Here is a 26,142-nt window from a genome sequence, read left to right as displayed (position 1 = left end):
GTTCCCTACCGGAACAAGGGGGTCTTAATACAGTCTTTATAACACATGTGATATTCAGCACTAGCCTTCTCTTAAGAGCAGTCCATCTGTTTTTACAAGAGATACACAGTTTAACAGGGGATCTCACCCAGCAGTTAATAATAGGTTTGGAAAGCAAGGGTGTTGTCAATTTCTTTTCCCTTGGCCATCAGACTTGGGCCTGCCACTAGAACCTCTGAGGGAGATTACATCAGAACATTAGCAGTATTATTTATTATTTATTAGCCATAACCTGTTTTCAGGTGCGTCTTCATCATAATTGGTAAGTGAATTTTCTAAAGCTCCACCTATGGATGGGTTACACTAAAGTGGCCTCACTGTAAGAACCAGCTCCACCCACTGCAATCAGAAAATACAAAAGGAAGATGCCATGTTGGCACTCCATTTAGAGCCCAGGTATCAAATCAAGCCCCTCTGAAGATCTTACATTGACTGACAGTACCTCAAAGCATCTAATGTAAGAGGGTCTGCTTAACTCTTGGGACATATTGTAACAAGGCCACAGAATACATTCTCCCTTGGATAAACCCACATAAACCTTTAGACAACTTAAACTAAACAATAACACTACCTATTGCTCCTTCGTGTTGCACAACATTCTGCTCTTTCTTGTTAGTATGTAGTGTATGGCATGAGCTGTGGTATAATACAACAATATGTTAACATATATCATAACATAGGTGGATTTTTCAGCTTTGCTAACTGTAGGAAGCTGGCTCTTTATGTGATATATCAAAAAGAGGTATACCCAGGGGCAGATTGGCAATGCGGGCATTCAGGCATGGGCCGAAGGGCCGGTGTCTCCGTGCCCTCTGTGAGCCGGTTTTTTTTCTCCCCTTTCCCAGCCGCACAGTGAAGCTGCATTCAATTCTCTGTCTCTGTCTCCATGCTCTCTGTGGACTAGGAAAGGGGAGAAAAAAAAGAACGGCCCACAGAGGGCACGTAGACAGAGACAGAGAAATGAATGCAGCTTAACTGTGCGGCCACAGCGATTATCCGCTGTGGCCTCTCCTTCACCTGCAAAGCAATCACGCTGAGGGTCGCTAGGGAGGGGGTGATTGTTTGCAAAAATCGGCCTCCCTGGGGGCCAGGTGTTGCTCAGGCCTTTGAGCCATTTTCACCTCGGCCCCCCTGGGGCCCACGCAGCACATAAACAGTGTTAGTTTTAACACCTCTCCCACAGCCCTTCACATTCAGGGCATAGTGGGCGAGGAAGAATTGGTCTCGCTGTGGGGGCCAGGTGATCTTTGCAACTTGCACCATCTTCACCTCAGCCTCCCCCTGGATACCGTGGATAAACCCAGCAGCTGTGTTTTGTGCTTCCCTGCCAGGACATTGCCCTGAGGCCTGGAGGGCTGGGGAGGGCTGATTAATTTACTAATTTCAGGGGCCTTACTGCTGAGAATGTGCTCCTGAGCTGAAGGTCTGGGGAGGGCTGAGTAGGTTAGTAATAGCAGGGGCTTCCTGCTTATTAGGCGCTCCTTCGCTGGAGGGCGTGAATAATTTTGTGACAGAAATGGGCCTTGCTGTTTTTTTAGTTGCTCAGCATCTAGGCCATTGTCACCTTGGCCCTGAGTGCTGTGCAAGAAGAGTATCCTCTCACTTTCATTTCTTGTCTCTGTCAAACATCTTAAGGATTTTAGGTGTCCTGGGCCAAACATATTTTTGGGTCCCTGTTCGGAACAGATTTGAATTTATAATCCAATTTCTGCTCTTTGATGCCCTCTTTCAGCTGGTCACTGGACAGAGAACTACCATACTTGTCCAAATTCTTAATGTATTTACATCTAATATTCAAGGACATTGATGTGTGTTTTCAATATTACAACACAGTAGCAGCTCACTAAAATTAATGAAAATAATCTCAGTGACATCCTCCCATTTCTCATATGTGATGGCCTGTTTGATCTCAAAGACATTTTTTTATGGATGTTGCATGAAACAGAGTCATAGTCATAGTCATATCATACTTTATTCGATTAATTAAAATCATAATAAAAGCAATTACAGTACATTATTCCAAAATTAAAAAAGCATTTTGAACCAATTCATCATCATGAATATACAATTAAAATGGATAAATAACATCTTACACAAAAGAATAAAATATTAGCTCAAATAGAGTCACAACTCAGAGACATTCACCATCGATCTTTTGGCCTTAATACGCATAGCTGCAACCAAGAAGCATGCAACCCCAAATATTACCTTGGTGCTGCCCAACAGTTGTAAATACATGAGTGCAGGCCGCACTTGTGTAAAACCCGCCTCTCTCAGCAGAGGTACCAGAAACAGTTTTCTGATATCAGCATAATGGTCACAGAACATGATAAAGTGCATTAAGGATTGATCAGAAACATTATCACAACTGCAGGCAATGGACTGATCTGGTTTTCTCCATACTGGAAAATGACCCAGGGAGAACTGTATAATATTAAATCTAAATCTGACAAGAAGGTGTCGATGGAACGGGAGAGTAACGATCTTTAGGTAAGGTTCAATAAGTGGAGTGGTCAGAAGCATATAATTCGCCCTGACACAAGGTTTTAGCACCTCCACTGCCTCCCGTTCTTGCGCAGCTAATCACAGAAAGTTGTTCTTAATCCAGTTTATGCTCAAAAGTAGAAAGAAGTTCCCTTGAGTTACAGCTTACTAAATTAAGTCTGGTCAGTCTATTAATTAATAGGTAACCATCACACATTCAGTCGCACCACATGTTCTTGGAATCAACAAAATGAGCACTTACAATCTAAAGGAACTATATACCACGTAGCCAGTAAGTTTGTGTATTGTATATCCAAATATTTATTATTAAAACAATTTATAAAAACATTCCAGTTAAAAACATACAAATAAGTATTCCTTGTGTCAGTTGTTTGTTTACATCGGTGCACTGTTGTTGTTAAGCACTCAATTAATCTCATAAGTACATTGTACCATGGCAGGAATCATAATCAGCAATACATTCAAAATACATTTAAAAAGAATATTATGAACAAATCAAGTCGACGCGTTTCGGTGGATCTCTGCTGTGCGCACCACCTTCTTCAGGACAATTTAAAACAGTTCTGTAGAAACAATTTAATAAAATACATTATCAAACTTTATCCTTGGCTTACGTTTACATTACAAGAAAGCTTACTAGTAACAGTCTAATCTTACATTTTCTTAGTGAGTTGATCCACTGTTCCATCATTATGGGCCCACATTTTACTCCTATTGCATGCAGATCAAGATTATTTCCTCTGTATCCTGTATTCATTTAACATTCACTACTAAGTTCCATCTATTGCTGTGTGCTATATATGAATTATCCCTGTGCTTATTTGTGATCCCAATATTCACTTTCAGCCCCACACTCATCCAAGTTGATAATTTTCCTAGCTCCATCAATATTCAGAGCTAAACACTATTGCTATTGGGTTTAATGATTAAGTACCCACCTTTTAAGTTGTCTTAGTACAACTCAAATTTAACACCTCTTCATGGATTAAGGCGCTGACTCTCAGTGGATTAACAATGCACTGTAACAATGCCTGTATAAATTATAGACAACAAGTATTATACTCTCGAGTTATTTAATGCCCATTCGCTCTTAATCATTTCCTGAAGTGGACTTACTCTTAGGGAAGATGATCAACATTAGTTCTTCCACTACAATTCTTTACGCCCTCATTTTGGTTTGGATAGATCCTTAGGTATACAAGAAGGCACCTATTAATGAAAGCATTTGTGATTGATTAAAGTTCTATTGATGTAGAAGGGACTAGTGTTACCAGTTTGTTTTATAGACCCCATGAGAGACGGAGGACAGCAAGGCATCACGGTAAGATGGAACTTAGTAGTGAATGTTAAATGAATACAGGATACAGAGGAAATAATCTTGATCTGTATGCAATAGGAGTAAAATGTGGGCCCATAATGATGGAACAGTGGATCAACTCACTAAGAAAATGTAAGCTTAGACTGTTACTAGTAAGCTTTCTTGTAATGTAAACGTAAGCCAAGGATAAAGTTTGATAATGTATTTTATTAAATTGTTTCTACAGAACTGTTTTAAATTGTCCTGAAGAAGGTGGTGCGCACAGCAGAGATCCACCGAAACGCGTCGACTTGATTTGTTCATAATATTCTTTTTAAATGTATTTTGAATGTATTGCTGATTATGATTCCTACCATGGTACAATGTACTTATGAGATTAATTGAGTGCTTAACAACAACAGTGCACCAATGTAAACAAACAACTGACACAAGGAATACTTATTCGTATGTTTTTAACTGGAATGTTTTTATAAATTGTTTTAATGATAAATACTTGGATATACAATACACAAACTTACTGGCTACGTGGTATATAGTTCCTTTAGATTGTAAGTGCTCATTTTGTTGATTCCAAGAACATGTGGTGCGACTGAATGTGTGATGGTTACCTATTAATTAATAGACTGACCAGACTTAATTTAGTAAGCTGTAACTCAAGGGAACTTCTTTCTACTTTTGAGCTTTGCTTTACCCAGTTCCCTTGACGCGTAAAGGTTACTCTCCTCATATTGATACACACTTAATCCAGTTTATGACACCCTTCTGCAGCAAGTTTGGTGAAGTGTATAATTCTGTCCGTCCCAATTTACACAGAGTATCTTTAATATATACTAGCCAGGGAATTTTGTGTGCCAAATCTAGTGCCATACAATCTTTTAAAATAGTGTGTTTCAATGTAATTTCATTGTTGAGCCAAGTTTTGGCCCAGCAAATCAGTGGGGCCAAGTGTAACTGATCGGTGATATAACCGAGTCCTAGCTCAGAATGCACCGAAAATACTGGAGTGGATTGGGGGACCGCTAATAGGGATCTTAGAAATTTGTTCTCTACAATCTGCAATTTACCTTGGGGCAAATAACACCACAATGACGCGCCATACAATGCTATAGACAAACATTTAGACTTATACACTGTTAGCAAAGCTTCAATGGGACGTGACCCCAAACGTTTTGCAAAGCCCATGAGGGCTGAGGTTGATCTAGTAACAGCAGTGCCTTTAGCTTTTAGTTGGGGTCCCCAAGTGCCCCTTTCGTCAAAAATGACGCCCAGATATGTGAATACAGGAACCTTGAATACATCCGCCCCATTGCAGGTAAAGCGTTTTATTTTAAGGGTCTTTGGTCGTTTACCTGTGATCATGACATGTGATTTTTTGTTGTTTACCTGAAGGTCTAAAGTGTGCATAAATTCCCCAAATGCGTCCAGAAGTCTCTGCAGCCCCCGTCCTGTGCGGGCCAATAGCACCGCGTCATCCGCCTAAAGAAGTACTGGCACCACAGAGTCACCTGCTCGCGGTACATCTAATGTAGCCCCCTCCAAAGATTTTTCCAGTGAGTTTATATATAAGGTGAACAGGAGGGGCGCCAAGATGCAGCCCTGCCTGATGCCTCGTTTGGACCTAAAAAAGCTGGTGCATACCCCCTCCTTGTAGACTCTGATAGAAGCTAAAAGTCCTTGGTGGAGGACAGCCAGAAAATTTACTAGCGACGGGTCAATCCCTAAATTATATAAAATGGACCACAGCTTCGCTCGGTTGACCAGGTCGAAGACCGAAGAAAGGTCCATAAAGGCCATATATAACAGGCCATCCTTGGCCTGGGTGTATTTACTAATTAGCATGTAAAGATTTTGACATTGGTCAAGGGTGCCTCTTTTGGCCCTAAACCCATATTGTAGGTTGGAAAGGACCCCCCTCTCCTTCAGGCAGTCTTCCAGTCTATGCAGGATGACTCTGCCCAGGATCTTAACGGCAGAGTCAATCAGGGAAATCGGCCTGTAGCAGGCAGGGTCACTCCTTAATCTTTTTTTGAATATGGGTATTATTATGGAGGTTGCCCAGGACGAGGGGAACCCAGAAGTGCTAGTGGAGTTGAAGACATTTGTTTAAAGCATAACATGGGGGTTGGGTGCATATGTACAAGACCCATCTCGTCTGTGGCACCCTCCACAATGTCATAAATCTTACTAAAGTGGGCAAACCATTTCTCATCTGGGATCACACAATCCAAAACAGAATTGACTGCTCCAGAAAAATAGGGGTGATTGATGATTGCCCAGAATTTGCTGCTAAGAACATCTGTAGAGATAAGGTTATCCCAGACCTCCCTTTTAACAGCCCTTTTGCCATTAGCTATGGCCAATTTATAGTTTTTCCTTTTCCCAGCAACAAGCTCACGATTTCTGGGCTTTTGTTTTAATGCATGCAATAATTTTTTATGAGCTTCAAAGCAGTTAGCATCGAACCACCTAGGTTGGTTTGATGCTTTCCGCTTGCTGTTAGACTTTAGGTCCTGGTTAATTTGTGTACAGATGGCAACATAGGCACCAATAATGGCTTGACCATCTGCCGTGCTATCTAAGCAGACTGCCATGTCTGCATGTGCCTTTGTCGCAAGATCCTTCATAAAAGTATCTGGGACCACCTTGGCCCAATGAAGTCTTCTGTCCTGATCTTTGGGAATTAAGTTATTAGTATCTGTCCGACTCTCCTCCCGTCTGGTCATAACATCACCAAAGGTCAGCGACAGTACCAGGGGATTATGATCACTAAAAACTGAAACTACAACTTCATAAGAAGAGACCATATTTACTATTCCTGGCGAGACAAAAATAAAATTGATCACTGTGTCAGCATCTCTGCCTTTAAATGTCGGGACCCTATCCTCCCCCTGGCCATTTCTACCTCGAACAAATTCATAGTAGCTAGTAATTCTTCCAATGCTCACCCTTGGTGAGGTGTGTTGAAAATGGGTGGTAATGGATCCGGGGGGCCCCAATTGATGTTCTGCTAAACACTCCCAGCCACACGGATGAATGTTAAATCTCCCATTAATATTATTTCGAATAAAGCATTATATTTTGACGTGTATTCATCTATAAAACTCACCAAGGAACTTAGGTGAGTGTCCCGCATATCCTTCTCAGGAGCGTTATAAAAATGTATCAACAAAATGGTTGAATAATTGGGACTAACCCACTCTAAACACAAAATATTATCTGAGGCCGTCTCCAGCTTTCTAAAGGAGCCAACTAGTTCCAGTGATGTAAGCATAAGCAGCCCTCCTTTTGGTCTACCACCAAGTCCAGAGACCGCCTTCACAAAGAAACTACAATACCCATCCAGGCAGAAATTATTTCCTATGTCCCAGGTCTCCTGTAGTGAGATAATATTGTGTTATGTCATAAAGTGTGTCCACCTCTCATCTGCAGCTTTGTTTCTCAGCCCGCCACATTCCAGCTCAGTAATTTGTGGGTGGGATGTTGTTCAACCTGCCTATTTCGTCCTATGCCACCCTGCTGTGTGTGTAATGGTCAATCATTGATTTCCAAACTGGAAAGGGGAGAGAACCTATTTGATAGATTTAATCCAGGGTGCATTCCTGCACAATGTAAGCCAGGCGAACCTGAGGAGGCTGGGACCCGGCCCTCTTCCCTCAATAAGGCCTGTCGTGTTTGATAAGAATTATTCTTCATGTCAGGTACTCTGGAGTGGGGTCGTGGAGCCAGTTGCATTTTCGGTGTGTAGGATCTGATCTGTGAGTGGGAAGGAGGGGGATAAAAGTAGCCTAAAGGAAGCGGCCTAATGCCAGAACCCTAAATCTCTGAACCATCCCACAGCAGACTATCAGCAACATTTGGCCTCTTAAAATTGACCACCACACAGTCACCCATTATATATTTGTCTCTCTTCCCTACCCACCCAACCCGTCTAGCCATAATGATATTTGATGCTACGTCAACACTCTCACTGCTAAACTGGGAACACCACCTTTTTGTCCTGTTCATGAGATCACCCTCAGTTTCCACAGAGCCATTGGTTAGGTACGGTACCCCAGTTAGAATTACCACTAGGGGTGCAGCGTCAGGGGGGAGGTTTAATATGCGTAACTTTGTGTGGCCAGGCCCAGTCACAGGGCGCTCATGACCAATGGGCAGTAATGGTCTAGGCTACATACGTTTGGACTGCTGCCCGCAGGGTTTGAGTCAGCCCTGATCCCTTGGGTTTTTTGGGTCGTCGGCTGGGTATAGGAAGATTGACCGGACCGGGGTCTGGGGCTGCCCGCTGAGTACCTATCAGCTTTGAACTTTCTCGCTCTTCCTTTCTGTACAAAGGGTCAAGACGTTGTGCCCTGAACCATGGGCGTCCGCAGGGGGGGCAAGGAGAGGCGCTTGCCCCCCCTGGAGATCCCCTCCTTTCCCCCCCCGCGGACGCCCATGAAAACCGTGTTTTAAGACGGGGTTCTCACTCTCTTTCCTCTCCTTTCTTTTATTTGCTTCCCTGTGAAATGGATCCAAAAAAGATAGACGCTTTTGCTGAAAATGTCGTATTTTTCTGACATTTTAATTCCAAAGTGCAGCATTGGGAATAAAAGGCTAAACCTTTGAAAAATAGATAAATAACTAAATAAAGTAAGACAGAGTGGTAGCAAACTGCCCAAACTGATTTTATTCACACCGAAACACATTAGCGCCACTTTTTCAGAGTTTGCCAGTGAAGCGCTATTTTTGTTTTCATGTCTTTGTTTTCCCTGGACTTGGAACTAGTGCACCAATCCTGGAGGTACTGCAATGTGTGGATTGGAAACAAAATGTGTGCTGCTGCTCTGCGTCCAGTGATGTGGTCTTTTTACCATACGGCTTATGTTTTGTAAAGATATAAGCAATGACCATTGAAATGGGTCCTTTCAGGGCCCTGTAGTCGTGTCCTTAACTTTACAGGCAAAAGCACTCACTGATTTCTGAGTGAGTGTAAAAGCATTAATGTAACCATGTTGTTCCTGCTTACATTTCCCATGGTTTACTAAATGTTGCATTCCCTATAAGTGTTTGCTTTTTACAGGATGTTGTTACTTTTTTTTTGTAGGCAGCATATTGCTCTTGTCTAGTGCGTAATTTAAATTGAGCCGCATCCAGGTGTTTATAGCGGGCAACAATTGGGTTGTAGTTTAAGACAGTGGGAGTTTTTCTCAGTGGGGCAGTACGGTGTTTAGTGGGGGAGAGGATCTGGCACTATGGTCAGAGCTGCTGAATTTGGAACTGTGAACCAGGTTAAGCCTTAATAACCAGTCCACCAGACCACTATCCTGCGAGAGCACAATCACATGCTAGACCTTAGAAGGCTTCGCAACACCTTAGAAGTCCTGGTGTCTTCGCACCAGCAGGTGGACCCTAGCATGACAAGTGTAGGCTAACCTTCAAGGCTTGTCCACCACTATCCATACTGAAGTTCACCTCCAGTCGTGCAAGCAAAACTTTGAAGCAGCACGCCCTAGAACAATAGTGACTCTGTCACTGATGTCACAGAACCCTTCAGAAGGCCAGCTCTAGGGCGGTGCAACCAGTGTGACCGCCCCGGGTATTGACTTTAGGTGGTGACATCATGTTTGCAAGTATATTATGATTTTAAAAACGCTTGCTGCTTCCTTCCTGACCTCCAGCAATTTTCAGCAACAATAAAAATGTCATGATGACTCTGGTGATTAATGTTCCTTTTTTTTAAAAAATAATTTTTAACATATATATTCCCCCCTCCACCCACGGACAGGTAAACATTCTGCAGATTAACATCATGAGCTTTACATTATGCTTGTCATATTTACATGTTCATTATAGAGAATTTACAGACTATATTCCAGGCATCACGGAAAACAAACTTAAACAATAACATAAATACATTACAGCATTAATAAAAAATTCGTTTTGTAAATCTCGCCAGTGTGTAAGAGGAGTCCAGATTTTCATACCCCTTTTGCGTCGCTGTCTGCCTTTCCGCTTATATATAGCTATCTCGATATTATGCACTGCTAAAAGCCTGGCTAGCCACTGTTGGAAAGAGGGTGGTAGCGGGTCAAGCCAAGCAGAGGCTAGGCATAACCGCAAAACGGCCATAGCAACGAATATAAAATCGTGGCCACTCTCAAGGTGACCTGGATCTTCCGCCCCAAGTACCATTGCCTCAGGTGACAAAGCACCCTCTCTGTGAAGAACAGAAGTTAAAAACCTCTCTATATCTTGTATCAAAGGCATTAACACTGGACAAGAGGCAAAGATATGAATGGAATCTGCTTTAAATAGGATGAATCTCGGGCAGCAAGTTCCCTTACCGGTTCCCCATTTTGCGATCTTATCGGGTGTATAGTAGAGAAAAAAACAGGTTTTGTAGAATTGTGCCTGGAGTTTGGTAGAAATAAGAATAGTTTGGGCTAGCTGATAGGAATATAAAAATCCTTCCTTTGAGATCTCAAGTTTACTTAGCCACTTTGTTGCCGTTTTATCTAAATCATCCGGGAACATGTCCAACAATGACACATAAACCCCGCCTATTGAGTGTTTCTTAGAGTGTATAATTGTCTCTACTACAGTAGATTCTTCCCCAAGTGTCCTTGCCCCAGGTTTATTAGTTAAGAAATCCCTAATTTGGAGATATTTAAAAAAATCCCACCAATCTAAGCCAAATTCTTCCTCCAGAGCATCAAAAGATTTAATCCCCTAAGTAGTATAAAAATCCCCTAATTGTGTTATTCCTAAATTATACCATTTGTTTACACAGTTATCCTTAAAGATTATCGGTGGAAGAATTGGATTGTTCAATACCGGTGTAAAATGTGAGATTTGTCCTATTCCTAATATTTTCTTTACGACCTTCCATACCTTAAAACTGCTATAAAGAGTCTTAAATTTGACCTTTTTATGGTAGCTGTTGTGTATGTGCCTCCATAAATAGCCATAGCAGGAATTCCCCACCAGTAGCTGAAAGATTAAAGCGGTATGTTCCTCTGTGTTTTTCCCCCCTTGCAATAATTCCTTACTGTAGAGTAATACACATGACCAATAATATCTCCTTAAGTTGGGAAGAGCTAGCCCACCTCTGTCCTTAGGAAGGGTAAGATATTTGTATGCCCGACGGGGTTCTGCATATGACCATATAAATCTAGAAAAGGTACGTTCCATTATTGCAAACCACTGATTAGAAAATTCTAGGCAAACTGCCCTGAATAAGTATAGTATTTTGGGAAAATACACCATTTTAATTGCATTTGCTCTCCCGATAATGGACAGGTGGAGATTGTCTAACCGTCGTAGATCCTTTTGTATTGTGTTCAGCATTGGCTAAACATATATGTCCACAATTTCCTCCAGCTTTGAGTTGGTTAATGTTCCTAGAGAGAGATCATAATTTTGTCTAGTGGAAGTTTTGACTCATGGGTAGGTAGCTCAGAGGGTTCATGTACCGGCTGCAAAGAACTTGTGCCATGCAGATCACAAAGTGCACATAATGTAAATAGGTCAGTGGGTACTGCTTTTGTCAGAGAGATATTTTTCTTATTTGCAGTTTATAAGTTAAAATCCAAACTTAAAACAGTGAGCTTTTAACTGTCACCTAAGAGCTGCATACAAACTGCAAGGTATAAATGAGAGCGTTATGCCCCCCCCCCCCGTCTTGGATTATCCTAATGTCCCAAAAAGTGTTCTTTTGGACAGAAATCAATTCTGATTATTAAAGAGAACCCCCAACCATGGTATTATGTTTTAAATTCTGGGTTTTGTGTTTCTCCAGACCAATCACTATAAAACTATACGGGCTACTAATATTGTTGTCATGTGACTCCTTAACCTTGTAGTCCTTAGTCTTATGTAACATTTTCTATACAGTGATTTACACACATATTGATTGTCTCTGTGTAATGTGTGTGATGTAAAGTGCTCAGACACCCTACAATGGTATGAGTGGTGTTGTAAATCAAGTTAAATGCATCTGAGAGAGATTGGTAATGGAGACTTGGGTGGGCACAGTTAAAGGTTGGTAGTGAGGGAATCCATGGGAGATGTGGTCATTGGGGGGGCACTAACAAACATTAATGCACAGGGCACCACCAGTGCTATGGCTGGCGCTGCCCTGAGGCCAGTCTGCCTCACCCATAGGTACCTCCATTGGCCTTGTTTCAGCAGTAATAGCTGCAACTCACCAGGGATTGACAATGCAGGTTTTGTACGCACACCAAACTAAGTTCACAATTTTCACAGTCTCCCTACTTCATTTACAATCACTATTAACATATGCTGCCTGCCACTAGAATTAATTATGCAGCAAAGGATGACAAAATGATGTCGTAGTGTTGACTAAATTATGCATTAAAAATACGGCTGCAGCGTAATGAAGTATATTTTCAGATATTTTATTATTTTGACGTGTGTACACATGCTAACAGTCTCTGGGAAGATTTTGCCTTATTAGTACCAGTGTAACATACAAACGCAGCAGTGAGAAAGGTGATCAGTCAACCTTTGCAATAGGCCATCCTCTCCGCAGCAAGACAAGTCACATTTTTTAATAACTTTTGATATGTTTGAGCTACAGACAATTTATTAGTTTAAATGGTCAGATCATGCAGCAGTTCTTGCATTATGAGGCAACTATGGCAGAGCCATTATTTTAGAGAAAACATTTGTAAACTAGGATATTTTGCCACTCATGTTTGAACTGCTGTTGTAGAAAAAGGGAGAAGTGCTGATGACAGAAATTCCATGGCTCGGAGACAAATGGCTTGTGTTTCCACATTTTATCGTATTCAGTACATTCTGTGATTAGAAGCATATCCCACTTTGTGAATATATTTTAATGTCAATAACTCATTATAACTTTAAATAATCATGTGTATCCATTGGTTGATTAAACTGGGCAGTGAAATGCCAAACAAATACTAAAAATTGGGTTGTCTGCGCATTCTGGCCACACTTCTGGCTCCACCCACAGAGCCAATCCTTGGTTTATTCCCGCCCTCTGATTCTCCACCCACTGTTCTCCTACTTTTTTCCCCCACGTCGACCACTGTGTAAGACTCAGCATCCCTGGACCTGTGATCTGCCACCGCTGCGGACGCCGCATGTGCCACACATTTACGGTGCGGGGCTTCCGCATAAGGGAGCTGGCCATTATTGTATCCCTAAACATGTGCACGTTGTCAGTTTGCCATTGACAACACGTAGAGGGACTCTAGGTTTCTTTTAAAAAATATAGCTAACATTTGGACCTATACATTTTATTTTGTATAAATTAATTGAATATGTGTAAAATGTTGCAATACCCGGGACATTCTAGTAAAGGGAGCACCCCTTGGCGAATCACTAGCATGTGTGATTGCTGTATTATTGATTACTGACACTGACGTTGTGCTTTAACTTTGGATAACATTTTCATGAATTCCAGCGCCAAGAAGCCAATATTGGTAAATATGTGCACTACAAATAATCCCTAACATACACTGTGCATACAGTATATTTAATCTTGTGCTTTAATCATAGGCTGTTTTAAAGTATTCAGTGCTGAAGACAGCCTTGATGGGTGTTGGATCGAGTACCCGGAAGTCTGCACACCTAGTAGACAGAGATAAAGCAGCTTGTCAGAAAGTTTAGCATTTTTCCTACAGGCGGTGTTTGTTGGCCTGTGGCATGGTCAGTCACATGTCCTGCATTCCTGTCATTTAATTGAGTCTATACCAGTTCTGCGCCCCAATGTTTCTTGTGCCCCACCTGGCACACATCATGTCGGAGGATGGTTATGACGTTAACATTTTGCCCCTCCCTGGAAAAAAGTCTGCGGACGCCCATGCCCTGAACTCCCTCATAAACTCTTCAATGTGTTCACATTTCTTTAAAATATTTTCCACACAAGAGTTCAAGGAGTCCACTATGTCCGTTCCAATGCTCACAAGTACCGGCTCCAGACGTGATTCAAATAAACCTTCCACCAAATCGACCAAATTGGCAGGAAGGCTAGGATTACGTATACTGTCTGATCTTGCTTTAAGCTGTTTACGAGAATTACTCCCGCCATTACGTTTTCCTTTGCAAGTGGCGGATTCATGGCCCTCAGACTGCACCACTTTGTCACTCCCTGGGGCTTCTGTAAGATCTTGAGCAACAGGATAAACCTGCGGGGAATTGATTAGTACAATATCTGGTTCTAGTGGGATAGGGGGAGCACGGTCCAGTAAATCCAGAAGTTCTGTATCAGTTTGTGTGATAGACGGTATATCTAGTCCCAGTTCCTTCTCCGCGTTAGCGATTTCTACACTTAAAGCCCCAACTGCTGATGTAAGGTATGAAACTATTGTCTCAAACTTCCTGGGCACTTTGACCTTCTTACCTTCGCCCTCTTTAATGTTCAATTTACGCTTCCCCATCCTTGAGGCCAAGGGGAGTGTCCCGTCCCTGCCTCTTCTGGCCCCTGATGGCCACAGATGGCTTGCCCTTGTCCCGGGCTTCTCCCGGCGCCGCCCGCATGCGTCCCACGGTGCGGGAGGCATTCCTCAGTTTTCAAGCGCCGCAGGGGCACCTGGGGATTGTAGTCCCTGCCCTCGCGGCGGTGTTATGATCAAAAAGGAGCTGGTTCCCTCATGGCGGCAATGGCACAGGCACAGGAGACGTAGGCACAAACAAGCCGTTCCCCTCACGGCAGAAATACAAGGAACAAGGTATGTGCGTCCTCTGGAAATTTAGAGCGTCCTCCCACTGAGCGCATAAACACATTTTTCTGCAAAATCTCTGTGATAGGTTCTTACTCCTCGCCCATATTAAAAATAAATTTGAAAAAATGGTATTTAAAACCATCTTTTTAAGGAGTATGCATGGTCATTAGGGCAAGATTCTCTGCAGAACAGAGCTGGCTCTATCAGGGGGCTCCCTGAAAGGCTGGGACGCTGGGCCAGAGCCCACATTGCCCATGCCTTAAAACGACTCTGGTCTGTGCATAGGCATATGGGCCTGACGCCAGAGTTGCTGAGATCGGGATTCAAGTTTGAGTCCCAGCGTCTGCTCAACAACCTATGATTCTGGGCAGATCACTTCATCGCCCAGGCCCTTAAATAAAAAATAGGATCATGTGTACTGTAATTGGTACTCATAAATAGAACTGTGTTTTTTGTATATGGACATCACCTGCTGGTTGTGAAATAAATTTATGACTAGATTGTACAGATACATTTTCCAGCATTCTTTACACCCCAGACTGCCTTTTCCTTGTTTGTGAATTCTTACTTTTGTTATTACATGTTCTATTCTCAGAGATTCCAGCCTTACCCTTTCTCCTTGACTTTGTGCTAGATTTCTGATTTATGTGATATTTATAGTCTAGGACATAGCTGGTTGGGAAAGAGTATCTAACGGCATTGTGCAGGGCGTTAAGACTGCAAGTAAGTATTCAGTTATCAGAACTGCAGAGCTCCTTGTCTTTACCAATGTTACTTGCTCTGTAAGCTCTAAAAGGCTTAATTTACCAAATATTTCTCTACAAATTAGACTTCAAAGAGTAACCAAATGGTGTTCCATTAAAGGGCCCGCCCCTTGAATGTGGGCCACGCCCCTTAATTGTGGGCCACGCCCCTTGAATGTGGGCCACTTTTTTCGTCAGTGCCCGGGCCAAATTGTGATACCAATCCGACCCTGGGTGTACCATGCAAAGAGACCTGGTATTCTCTTACTGGTGGATAGGGCTTGCTCTAGCAATCCCAAGGTGTTGGTATAGGGAGTAGTATGGTCGAGCAGCCGTAGGATTATCAGAGAGGAGAGTTAGACATCTGCACATACACAAAATAGTCAATTAATGATGAACACAACTCAATAAGGGGATTCACACCAATTTATAAAAATAACACATATTTTTATATGACTTTAGACACCAAGGTCATCAAATCAGGTAAGTACTCTTTAAAGTAGCAGGTTTGAAGTAAACAGGTTTTTGATTTTTAGGGTCACATATATCACTCATTTTACCAGCCGAATCGGGATGTTTCCGATTGGTAAAATGTGATTTGGTATGTATGAATTCCAATTTGCGGTTTGGTAACATGTTACAGTATCGAAGTTTGGAATTGCGAATACACGGTGTTAGGAAGGGACGTGTTCAGGGAGTCCCTTCCTAATACCAAATTACAGCGGTGTGTAGGAATGTTTTGTGACTGAAATGTGGTGGCGAAACATTCGTATTTTATGACTTACTTCAAGTAGGTGATAACCCATATGCAAATGGTAAGCGATCCCCAAGGGACCCAATCACCTTCAGAATGGTAGTGAAAACGTCTTTACGAGCAGTCAGTGGTCCCACGAACCACTGCCTGTTCTTAAAAAATGAAAAGAAAACTTTTATTTTTTACTTTTTTAAATGCTACCCATTTTCTTTTAAGGAAAACAAGCTGCATTTTAAAGAAAGGATTGCTTTATTTAAAAGCAATCATGTACATGGTGGTCTGCTGACGCCAGCAGGCCACCATCCCCGTGATTTCAGTGATTTCCAATGGGACACAAATTGCGAACTACCTCTTAATATTCATGAGGAAGCTCAATTTGCGACCTACTAGGAATCGTTAAAGGAAACTCATAGAATTTCATACATTAGGAATAGTGATTACCTAATTGCGATTCATAGAAAATCGCAATTAGGGAATCACTTCTTCCAATATTAATACATGTGGCCCAATAAATCGTAATTGATGCTGCACACAGTTACTTAAAAACGAAATGTGGGTCCCTTCCCTTCCATGAGGTAGCTCAATTTGCGACCTACTAGGAATCGTTAAAGGAAACTCATAGAATTTCATGCATTAGGAATAGTGATTACCTAATTGCGATTCATAGAAAATCGCAATTAGGGAATCACTTCTTCCAATATTAATACATGTGGCCCAATAAATCGTAATTGATGCTGCACACAGTTACTTTAAAACGAAATATGGGTCCCTTCCCTGGGTCTTAAGTTGAGTATGGGGCAAGCTCCAAGGCAACACAACAGGTCACCTCAGGAGGCATTGGGGCGTCTGCAGAAGTGTGTTTTTCAGCGTTGGGTGATTGTGATACTTTAACTCGGAATTGAAGCACTTCAGTGTGATGTTAACCTATGGAGGAAAAATTATGTATTACATTTGGGCACTTAACAGTGACTTACAAGATCAATCTTCTGGATTTAAGGTGAGTATGTGGTAAGGTCCAAGGCAGCCCAAAAGTTTACTTCGGGCAGCACTAGGGCAGCTGGGTGCAGAGGTGCCCCATTCAAGATTATGGAGATCACTCCATTGGAGAAGTGCTGCAAACTTGGACTGGGGCAGCAGTCAGGCTGAACCAACAGGGGGGCTCAACTCCTGCGAGGCTCTGGGATGTGGGGACACCTTTGTTCCTCCTCTCCAGGGATGAACGGTGCAGAGGTGTCTATAGGCATTGGATTTTCGTCACAGGGAGCACTCGTAGAGAAGGCCTGCAAACAGAAGCACCAGGTGGTGTCCGGAAGTCCACAGTGGGCAGGTCCAAGGTGGACTTTATCTTTGGAGTGCTGTGGGAACACACTGGCACTGTTGGCCCAATTCAGCTTTGCCTAGGAAGCACAGGGGCAGTGCTGTATTGCGGCATTGGGTTTTTGCAGTTCCGGCGTATCACAGTCTTCTTTTGGGGCCCTCCAGGATGCAGGGAAGCAGCTCCGCTGCTCCACAGGAGTCCCTGTTTTTTTGTTGAAGGCAGGCCTCTCAGGCTTTGGAGCCACAGCAGCTGCAGGACGCAATGACTTTTGGTACATTTCAGCGGGAACAGCAGGCAGGTCAGTGGGACTAGCATTGGGTCAGTTACTTCTTCCACAGTCTGTGCTTTTGTGGTGCTTCAGCATTCTTCTTCTTTGTAGGTCAGCAGGAATCTGGGGACCACATTGGCATTGTTGGCCCACTATGTGGCTCGGGTGTAGTGGTGCTATTTGCTGGTAGGTTTTTGCAGTCTTGATACCTTGCATCTCAGACTTTGGTACCTGCCAGAGTTCCTGAGTCTTTGGAGATGGGATGGTAGCCCTCCCAAAGCATCTGGATGTTTAGCAGCTTAAGGAAAGGGCGAGACGACTTTGGTGCAATTGTTAAGATTAGGCCAACAGACTGGCAGGGCTAGTGCCAGGTCAGTTGCTTCTGCAGTTCTTGCTTTTGCAGCTCTTTGGCCCGTCTTCTTCTGTTTGTCAGTAGGATATGATTTCCTGATGTCAGAACTCCCTTAAACACTGAATATAGGGGGGTTAGTGGAGTATATGGTAGTAGCCAATCGGCTTCTTACCTCTAGGGTCACTACACCCCCTATATGACCGCTTCATGGGAAAGTGGGACTTAACCCTGTTCCACAGATCCTAAATTTGGCATTACCAAGATGGCCATTTTTGAAATGTTGCATCTACTTCAGGTAGCCCAGTCAGGGACGGTGCTCACCTGAGGGTGGAAACGCCTGTTTTGCCTAGCTAATTCTCCGACCTTTCCAGGTGCCAAGGGCTCTGAACAAAGGGGGTGTCACAGTTTGTCAGGACCTTCCTACAATGGTGGTGAGCATGACCCACAGGAAGAACACTTTTCCCCTACACTCTCACTTCTTTTTTGTTGTTCACAGCCGCACTACCAGACCACTGCTTCCCCGTCTCCTTGTGGATGCTTCCTTGAGGATTTATGACTGCGGGACGAGTTGGAGCTTGGCCCCGCCCACCAAACCAATGACCCAGGATTCGTCAATCAACCAACAACCTCACAGAGAACACATCTGAAGAATACCCGGAAGTAGGGAATGAAACAGACCTAAAAGGCGAAGCCGAAAGGAGGAAGTCGCTCTTCATACGGGGACTTCGCCCAATAATGAAGAGGCGTGATCCGGCCATTGCAGACAGAGAACAGAAGGAGCCACGGGATTCCGGAGCACAGTCAGAGCTGACGGAGGGGTCCAGCCTGCCCCGTAAAGAACCAACACCTGAACCAACAACACTACGCTGAATCCAGCCACATTCCAGGAGGAGGGTGGCTATTTCAGGTACAGCAACATGTTGCTAGGTTAATTATGAGGCGGGATTCTAAGTTCCCCAAAACATTGACCCTGGGTGAATCAAAGAAGGACTGAGTAGTCCACTCTGATTCAGGGCACTTGGTGAAGGGCATTTTAAGGTGCAATCATCCCCCCCCCACAAACCCACCCTCTAAAATACCTAAACAGATAGTACAACCACTTACCCAGGTCTCTCTTGCTTCTGAGGCACCAAAACCGTTGGGAGTACAGAGGATACAGAGGAAGATAACTAGAAAAGAATCAATGAAAGCTCAACCCTTGTTATTCAGTATTAAATAAAATACTGAGGACACGAATCAATTACAGTTATCCACCATTGTTTTGTTTTGCTAATTCCCTACACATGGTGTGTAGTGTGGTCCCGACATTCCCAATAGGTTCTGCGAATTGGAATAATATACACTATAGATTTGACATAGGACTGAGGTCAGTATGTCTCTATCGAGTTTACTAAACTTAATTGTGAGTGCCAGCTAGCTCAGAGGTCACTAGAAACTTTCTCGAATACACAAGAAGGGACTCATTTCTGACAACCGCATAAACATGACAACTTTGTTTCCCCAAGAATAAAAACGTATCTTCAGAGTCGTGGAAACAATAGATAACTATTTTACTCAGTCAATTGTGCATGCTTTGTTTCTACAGAGTTGCATAAAAATAGAGAGACGGTGTTTCAATAAAAGGGGTTTCTTTCTCATGCAAGGGTGGTGAGCTGCTACAATCATTAGACAGAATGCAAAGTATAATGCATACAGCGTAAACAGTAATATAAAATAATACTGTAATAGCATTGTCTAGTGCTATGACATATAAAAATACATACATAAATAACACAGGCTAAAATACTCAACTGGTGCTTCTAAAATACGCCTACCCCAATGTATCTAACCTAGGTCTAGTACGAGGGAAGAAGTAAGTGTTTGTCTTTAGCCTAGGTTTAGTTTTTGCCAAGAACTGCCAAAGATTGCTCTAGGTTCTAAACAGCTCCATACCTTAGAATGAGAGAGGTTGGTATCTCTTTCACTGACTCGATTTCCCAACACCCCGCAAGGGGAGTCAGAAAATCTTGAGCTGGATTTCTCGGCAGGAGGATGACAGCTTCTGATCAGTGCGTCAGCTGGAGAGTTGGCTTCCTTAGGCACTTGCTGTAGCGAGCTGCGTCGGGAATGTAGGAAGTCGAACTGCACTGAACCACACCGTGCTTTGCCATTGCAAGTGAAGGTATATTTATACCTTGAAGGTTTTTAGGAATGCCAGCTTTGACGTAAAGTCGGGCATATGAAGGTCATGAATGAACCCCTAAGGAATTGATGTTCAAGCATAATAACTGAGTTCTTGGAGAAATATATATTCAAGCAAGGGAAAGTGCCTAACGGCTTAAGAGAGTCTGTTTTTCCAAGAAATCGCGGTGACGTAGATGAACTGATGGAAGTAGCCATGCCTGTATTTGGGCAGCATGGGCTATGCCTAAATAAGGACTGGATTTATTTGCCTTTATAAGGGCAACGCAAAGTGTACCTATATAAGGACATGAATTGGGAAAATCATTCAGAATCTAAAATCGAACAGGTGGAGAATGAGGGCACATCACCATTAGACGACAATAATGAAAAATGTCATTCAATAGTTGATCAAAGGACAATAGAAGCTCCAATGGGCCCTAGAAAGACAAAATGGTGTCCATGCAGGTGGACAGAGACTTATTCAAGAACTCTATGATGCAACAGGTGGAATGCATACACAAAGTAGCGGAAAACCAAGTACAGCTGACCACCAGCTGTACTGTTTTGACTGTGGGAATTGGGGACATATCGCCTGGTTCCGCCCCAAAAGAAGTGTTCAGAAGAACCTATGAACGTTAGATATCTCCCTAAATCAATTCTCTATTCTGAGGAGCTGGGAACTACTTTTTACGTAAGTATATGGGTGAATGAAAAGAGAGCCACAGCCCTGTTAGACTCAGGCTGTCGTCATTCAGTCCCATTTGGTAGAAGACTCCCAACTCCTTCCTGGGGTCGAAGTAGCCATAAGGTGCATTCACGGGGACATAACATTCTATCCCCCTGCAGACATCCCTATTAGGGATAGCAGTGGGTCCACATGCCTGGTCAAAGAGGGCGTGACACATACCTTACCATAAGAGGTCATTATAGGTATTGATAAGCCATGTTTTGTTGTATTTGTTCGGGAGAATCTTGTTATTGTTATTGTTATTGTTATGTTGGATTTATATCGCCCCAATCACCTGCAGGTCTCTAGGCACTCGGAAATCAATGGAATTCATACAAGAACTACGTATCACACAAAGAGATAGTGCAGCAGACAGCCTACATTGCACCCAGGACCCTCCCAAACAGCAATGTCTTTAGGGACTTTCTGAACCGCAGGAGATTCACCTCTCTGCGTAGCCCCTCAGGCAGCTTATTCCATAGCTGAGGGACCAACACAGAGATGGCTCTCCCTCCCTTGGTTACCAGTTTGTACGGAGGGCAGATCAGCAACTGAGAATCAGAAGATCTAAGTGTTCTTTTTGGACTATACACTTCCAGACGGTCTCTAATATAGACAGGTGCATGGCCATAAATTGCCTTATGGGCCATGCATAGACTCTTGAACTCTACCCTCTCTTTTATGGGGAGCCAATGTAAGCTCTGTAATAGGGGAGAAGCCTTGGTCCTTCTGGGGAGTCTAAAAATCAGTTGCGCTGCGTCGTTCATCACAACCTGCAATCTGTTCATCAGAGTTTTAGGGAGGCCTAAATAAAGGACATTCCCATAGTCCATTCTTGACATGATGGTCGCCTCTACAATTGTTCGCAACATGGCCTGAGAAAGAACAGGTGCTAGTTTACGTAACTGCCTGATGATGTTCGTGCAGCTCCCAACCACAGCGGAGATTTGGCTGCCCATTGACAAATCACAATCCAGCTTAATCCCTAAGCTCTTTACATTTGTACTTGGCTTTGGAGTTGGCCCTAACTCCTGTGGCCAGTAAAGATCGCTCCAAGGTGAGGTGGTAGATGGAATTACCAATACCTCAGTCCTGTCTGGATTGATCTTCAGCAGATTTCTCGTCATCCACCCGACCGTATACCTCAGGATATTCTGCGCTTGAAGCTGCGCGGCCTCAGTGTTATTGATACTCAGTACAAGCTGAGTATCATCAGCATAATTAAAAACTCTTCAGCCCATACTGGCCAGAGATGCAATCAGAGGTTGGAGGTATAGATTAAACAGTAGTGGGGACAATGCGGAGCCCTGAGGCACCCCACACTCTAAAGTCCCCACGTCTGATATCAAATCCCCCAGTTGTATCCTCTGTGTTCTTCCCAGAAGAAAGGATTTCAGCCAGTTAAAAGCTACTCCTTTAACCCCGAAGTTGTCTAGTCTTTCAGGAGCAGGGCATGGCTGACGATATCGAACGCCGCTGACAGATCTAAAAGAATCAGGGCGCTCAGTTTCTTAATATCAGCCATGGTTCTTAATTCATCCAGCACCGAGAGCATCATCATCTCAGTGCTGTGATGTGCTCGAAACCCTGCCTGTCGCTCGTGGAGTAAACAATGAGACTCCACGTGAAGAGATAGAAACTTCAGGACATGCTGTTCTAAAATCTTAGAAAGAAAGGGCAGCTGGGAGATTGGTCTATAGTTCTTCAAGACCGCAGGATCCGCGCCGGGGTTCTTCAACAGGGGCCTAACTCGCGCTATCTTAAATTCAACAGGTAGATACCCCGTTTCTAAAGATCTATTAAGGAGAGAAATGATACGCTCCTCCAAAATGGGACGTGCCACACAAAATACACTAGGGGGCATGGGTCTGCTGGGGAGCCAGATTTAGTTCTACCCATCAATTGCTCCAAGCTCAGCACATCAATCTCTGGAAACTCCACGATAATACAGTCCATGGAATTATGGAGATCAAGGTGTAGGACAAGTCCATTCACCGTATTACTTTTTATTTCCAAGATGATGTTCTCCACTTTTTCTAGGAAATATCCCTGAAAGGTGTTACAATCAATGGTGGTTTCTGAGCTTTCCGGTTTCTTGCTCAGCTCAGATAAAATTTTAAAAGTCTCTTTCTGGACATTCCCAGCCTTATTTAGGCAAGACTCATAGTGCTCCGCCTTTGCTTGCAATATAAGTTTTTTGTACCTATGAAGGAAGGCTTTATACTGATCCATAGCTATATCATGTTTAGTTTTCCTCCAGGATCTCTCCAAAGCCCGAAGCTTTCATTTGTGCTCCCTCAAGAGCGGGGTGAACCATGGAGCTCCTTTTACTGGTCCTTTGATGGGCTTGGTCCTTTCAGGTGCTATCAGATCGATAGCTTGACACAAGCTCCACGTTAAATCCGTGTATTCCAGGTCCAGGTTGCTTCCAGCACCAAAAGGTCGGGCCACTTTTGGAAATGTCTCGGTCAGGGTTTTTAAATCAACCTTATCCCATTTACGGATTTTCCTAACTCCCCGAGACAGATCACTTAAGTGTCCGTCAATATGGACCTCACAGTTAGGCGTGGGCGGAAAATCCGTTCCGCTCGCGGATTTTGCGGATTTTCGGGAAATCCGCAATCCGCGAGATTTGCGAATTTCCCGCAAAATCCGCAAATCCGCGAGCAGCGGATTTTGCTCGCACTGCTCGCACTGTTAGCGTGAGTTCGCGCCCCGCGAATAAGTGCGAAATTGCAGAAATACGATCTTGGCAAAACTGAAAGTAACTACTTACCAGGTTCAAAAGTTCAGGCACATCATTAGTAGCCATTTCCTGTAGGGCTTCCTGAGGGGCCCCTCCAGAGTTCAGTTGCCAGTTGAAACTATTATGTGACCCTGCTCTGAACCTCAGAATAGTTACACATATGCCACAAAGGTCCTGAATTACAGCTAAGGGAGACAAGCAGGAGCCAGGCTGGAAGTTAAAATCCATTAATCAGCCCCTAATTCATTATTGTCAGTTGGGGCAGGGTAGGTGTTGTAACTAATTTTGCAACAATGAAAGCACTTAGCAAGTGCAAAAGATCACTAATCAGGGCGCACTAAGGAAGCAGGTGCCAGCTAAAAAAATATTCTGTGACACATTAATCAGCCCCAAATTAATTCAGGTCACTTGAGGCAGGGAAGGTGTGCTTTGCTTTGCCGAAAATAATGTACACTGGACAACCAGAGGGTGTAGTGATGAAACAGAGGGTGGCATGGGTGGGCCAGAGGGTGGCATGAGTAGTCAGAGAGTGGCAGTGGTGACAGAGAGTGGCAGTGATGAAGAAGAGTGTCCCAAACAGGCTGGACACGTAGAAACAACAAGTTCGCAAAACTTGCGACCCGACAGGTAAGTTCGCAAATTGCGAAATTGTAAAAACCCTCGCGAACTGGCAGAAACACGGGCGAACACAAAAAAAAAAAAAATCCGCAAATTCGCGGGAATTCGCGGATTTTGCGGATTGCGAATCCGCAAATCCGCAAAATTCGCGGATTGCCAATCCGCAAAATCCGCTCATGCTTACTCACAGTGCACTAAATAGTGATCGGTCCATATGCATGGTAAAACACCTCTAAAAGTTACGTTTTTCTATCTGAGGTCCATACAAGATCGAGGGTATGACCCTTGATGTGCGTGGGTACTTCCACAAGTTGTTTGAAGCTCAAAGAGGACATTGTAGTATTCATTTGGTGCGTAGCCAGATCCTTGAGAGGATTTTCCCAATGTAGATTAAAATCTCCAGCTACCACGATTTTTTTGTATCTCGTGCAGAGGTCAGACATAATGGGGGAAAATAGATCATTGAATAATGGGGTAGAATTAGGTGGGCGGTAGACCGACAAGACTACCAAGCAAGAGTTATTCAAGGTGATCTTTACCCCAAACAGATCGGATAAATCCACTGTTTCTGACAATAATCTTACTACTGACAGATTCTTTTTGAACAGAATCACTATTCCCCCGTGCACTTCCTGCACGGTTATGCCATATCGCGTCATAATTGATTGGGAGAGCCGCAATAATATCTGGCATGGAGTTATCGTTCATCCAGGTCTCTAATAGAGTCAGGCCATCGATATCATTATCCTGAAGCAGGGTAAGAATCTCCACATAATGTTTATGGAGTGACCTAGTATTTAGGCTAGCTAACTTTAACAGAAAGGACTTGGTACCAGGCTTGCCATTATCGAGACGTTTAATGGCATACTTATTCAGCTTTACTAAAACTGCAGGGTCTAATGGCTGCTCACCTTTATCAAGTTGGAACAGCTCTTCCGACGAGTAAACTAGCCGATGGTCAGATGTCCTGGCCCCGGAGCCCATTCGTGCGCGGACGGGCGCAGACAGGCTGGACTCTGGCGTGACTCCGGCGATGCTCTGGCGAGCCCGCAGCGCGTGACCGCTGAGCGTCAGCATGACCGATTTAAGTACCGGTCTAGCGTCCTTACACGACTAGACCGTGCAAAGCTTCTGGGCCATTCACCCCCCACCCAAGATGTCTGCCGCAGTGCTGCTCGAGGGAGAAAGGACCCGCACCAAACACGGTGTATTTCAATTTTTATAGTGCAAGTAAGTGGGCGAATTAAAAGCAGGGTAGAAGGCAGAAATTAGCACCAACTAAAATGACAAAACGGGGGTAATTTAAAAAGCTTGCAATAGCTCCTATGAGTGCACGACGCTCTGTGCTGCTCCTTGTAGTTAAGGATAGAACCTTAAAGGAATCCCTTCAAATTTTCTTACCCAGACTCCCTGGTCTTCAAATCAGAGTTTTAGGTATGCCCAAAACAATGATCCCACCCTCCAATTTGCCTCGCAACAATCCCCAAACCCCTTCTCCGTGCCAGAAACATACCCTTGTTTCAAATTGTATAACAATCTCCTTTATTGCCTTGAAAAGGAAAACACCTCCCCCAGTTGGTGGTCCCTGACAGTTTTCACGATCAGTTCCCTTTTTCCCCCCATTCTCATCTTCTCGCAGGACATAGTGGAGCTGAAAAGACTCACCAGAATATATTAAAACACTTCTACTGGCCATGGATTTTTCCCATATCGCCAAATACTGCAGAGAATGTGAGGTCTGTCCAAAAAAATACCTGTATAGACCACTGGCAGTACCCCTGAAACCTCTTCCTACAATAGGAAAGCCCTGTGAAAGGGTGGGGATGGACATAATAGGCCCCCTTCCTAAATCAAACAAAGGAAATTTATAGGTGTTTGTTATCATTGACTATGCGACTAGGTA

At 43.5% G+C, this 26,142-nt stretch overlaps 1 protein-coding gene across 1 annotated transcript in view; it reads left to right on the top strand.

Annotated features, from left to right (window-relative positions):
* Positions 1 to 26,142, top strand: part of LOC147697232 (cytoplasmic tyrosine-protein kinase BMX-like) — a 619,305-nt gene that overhangs the window by 245,215 nt on the left and 347,948 nt on the right. The window lies entirely within an intron of this gene.

This window comes from Lissotriton vulgaris, chromosome 8 (assembly GCF_964263255.1).
Source record: "Lissotriton vulgaris chromosome 8, aLisVul1.2, whole genome shotgun sequence".
Classification (NCBI taxonomy): Eukaryota; Metazoa; Chordata; class Amphibia; order Caudata; family Salamandridae; genus Lissotriton; species Lissotriton vulgaris.
Note: the sequence above shows the minus strand (reverse complement) of the source record. Positions and strands in the feature narration are given on the sequence as shown.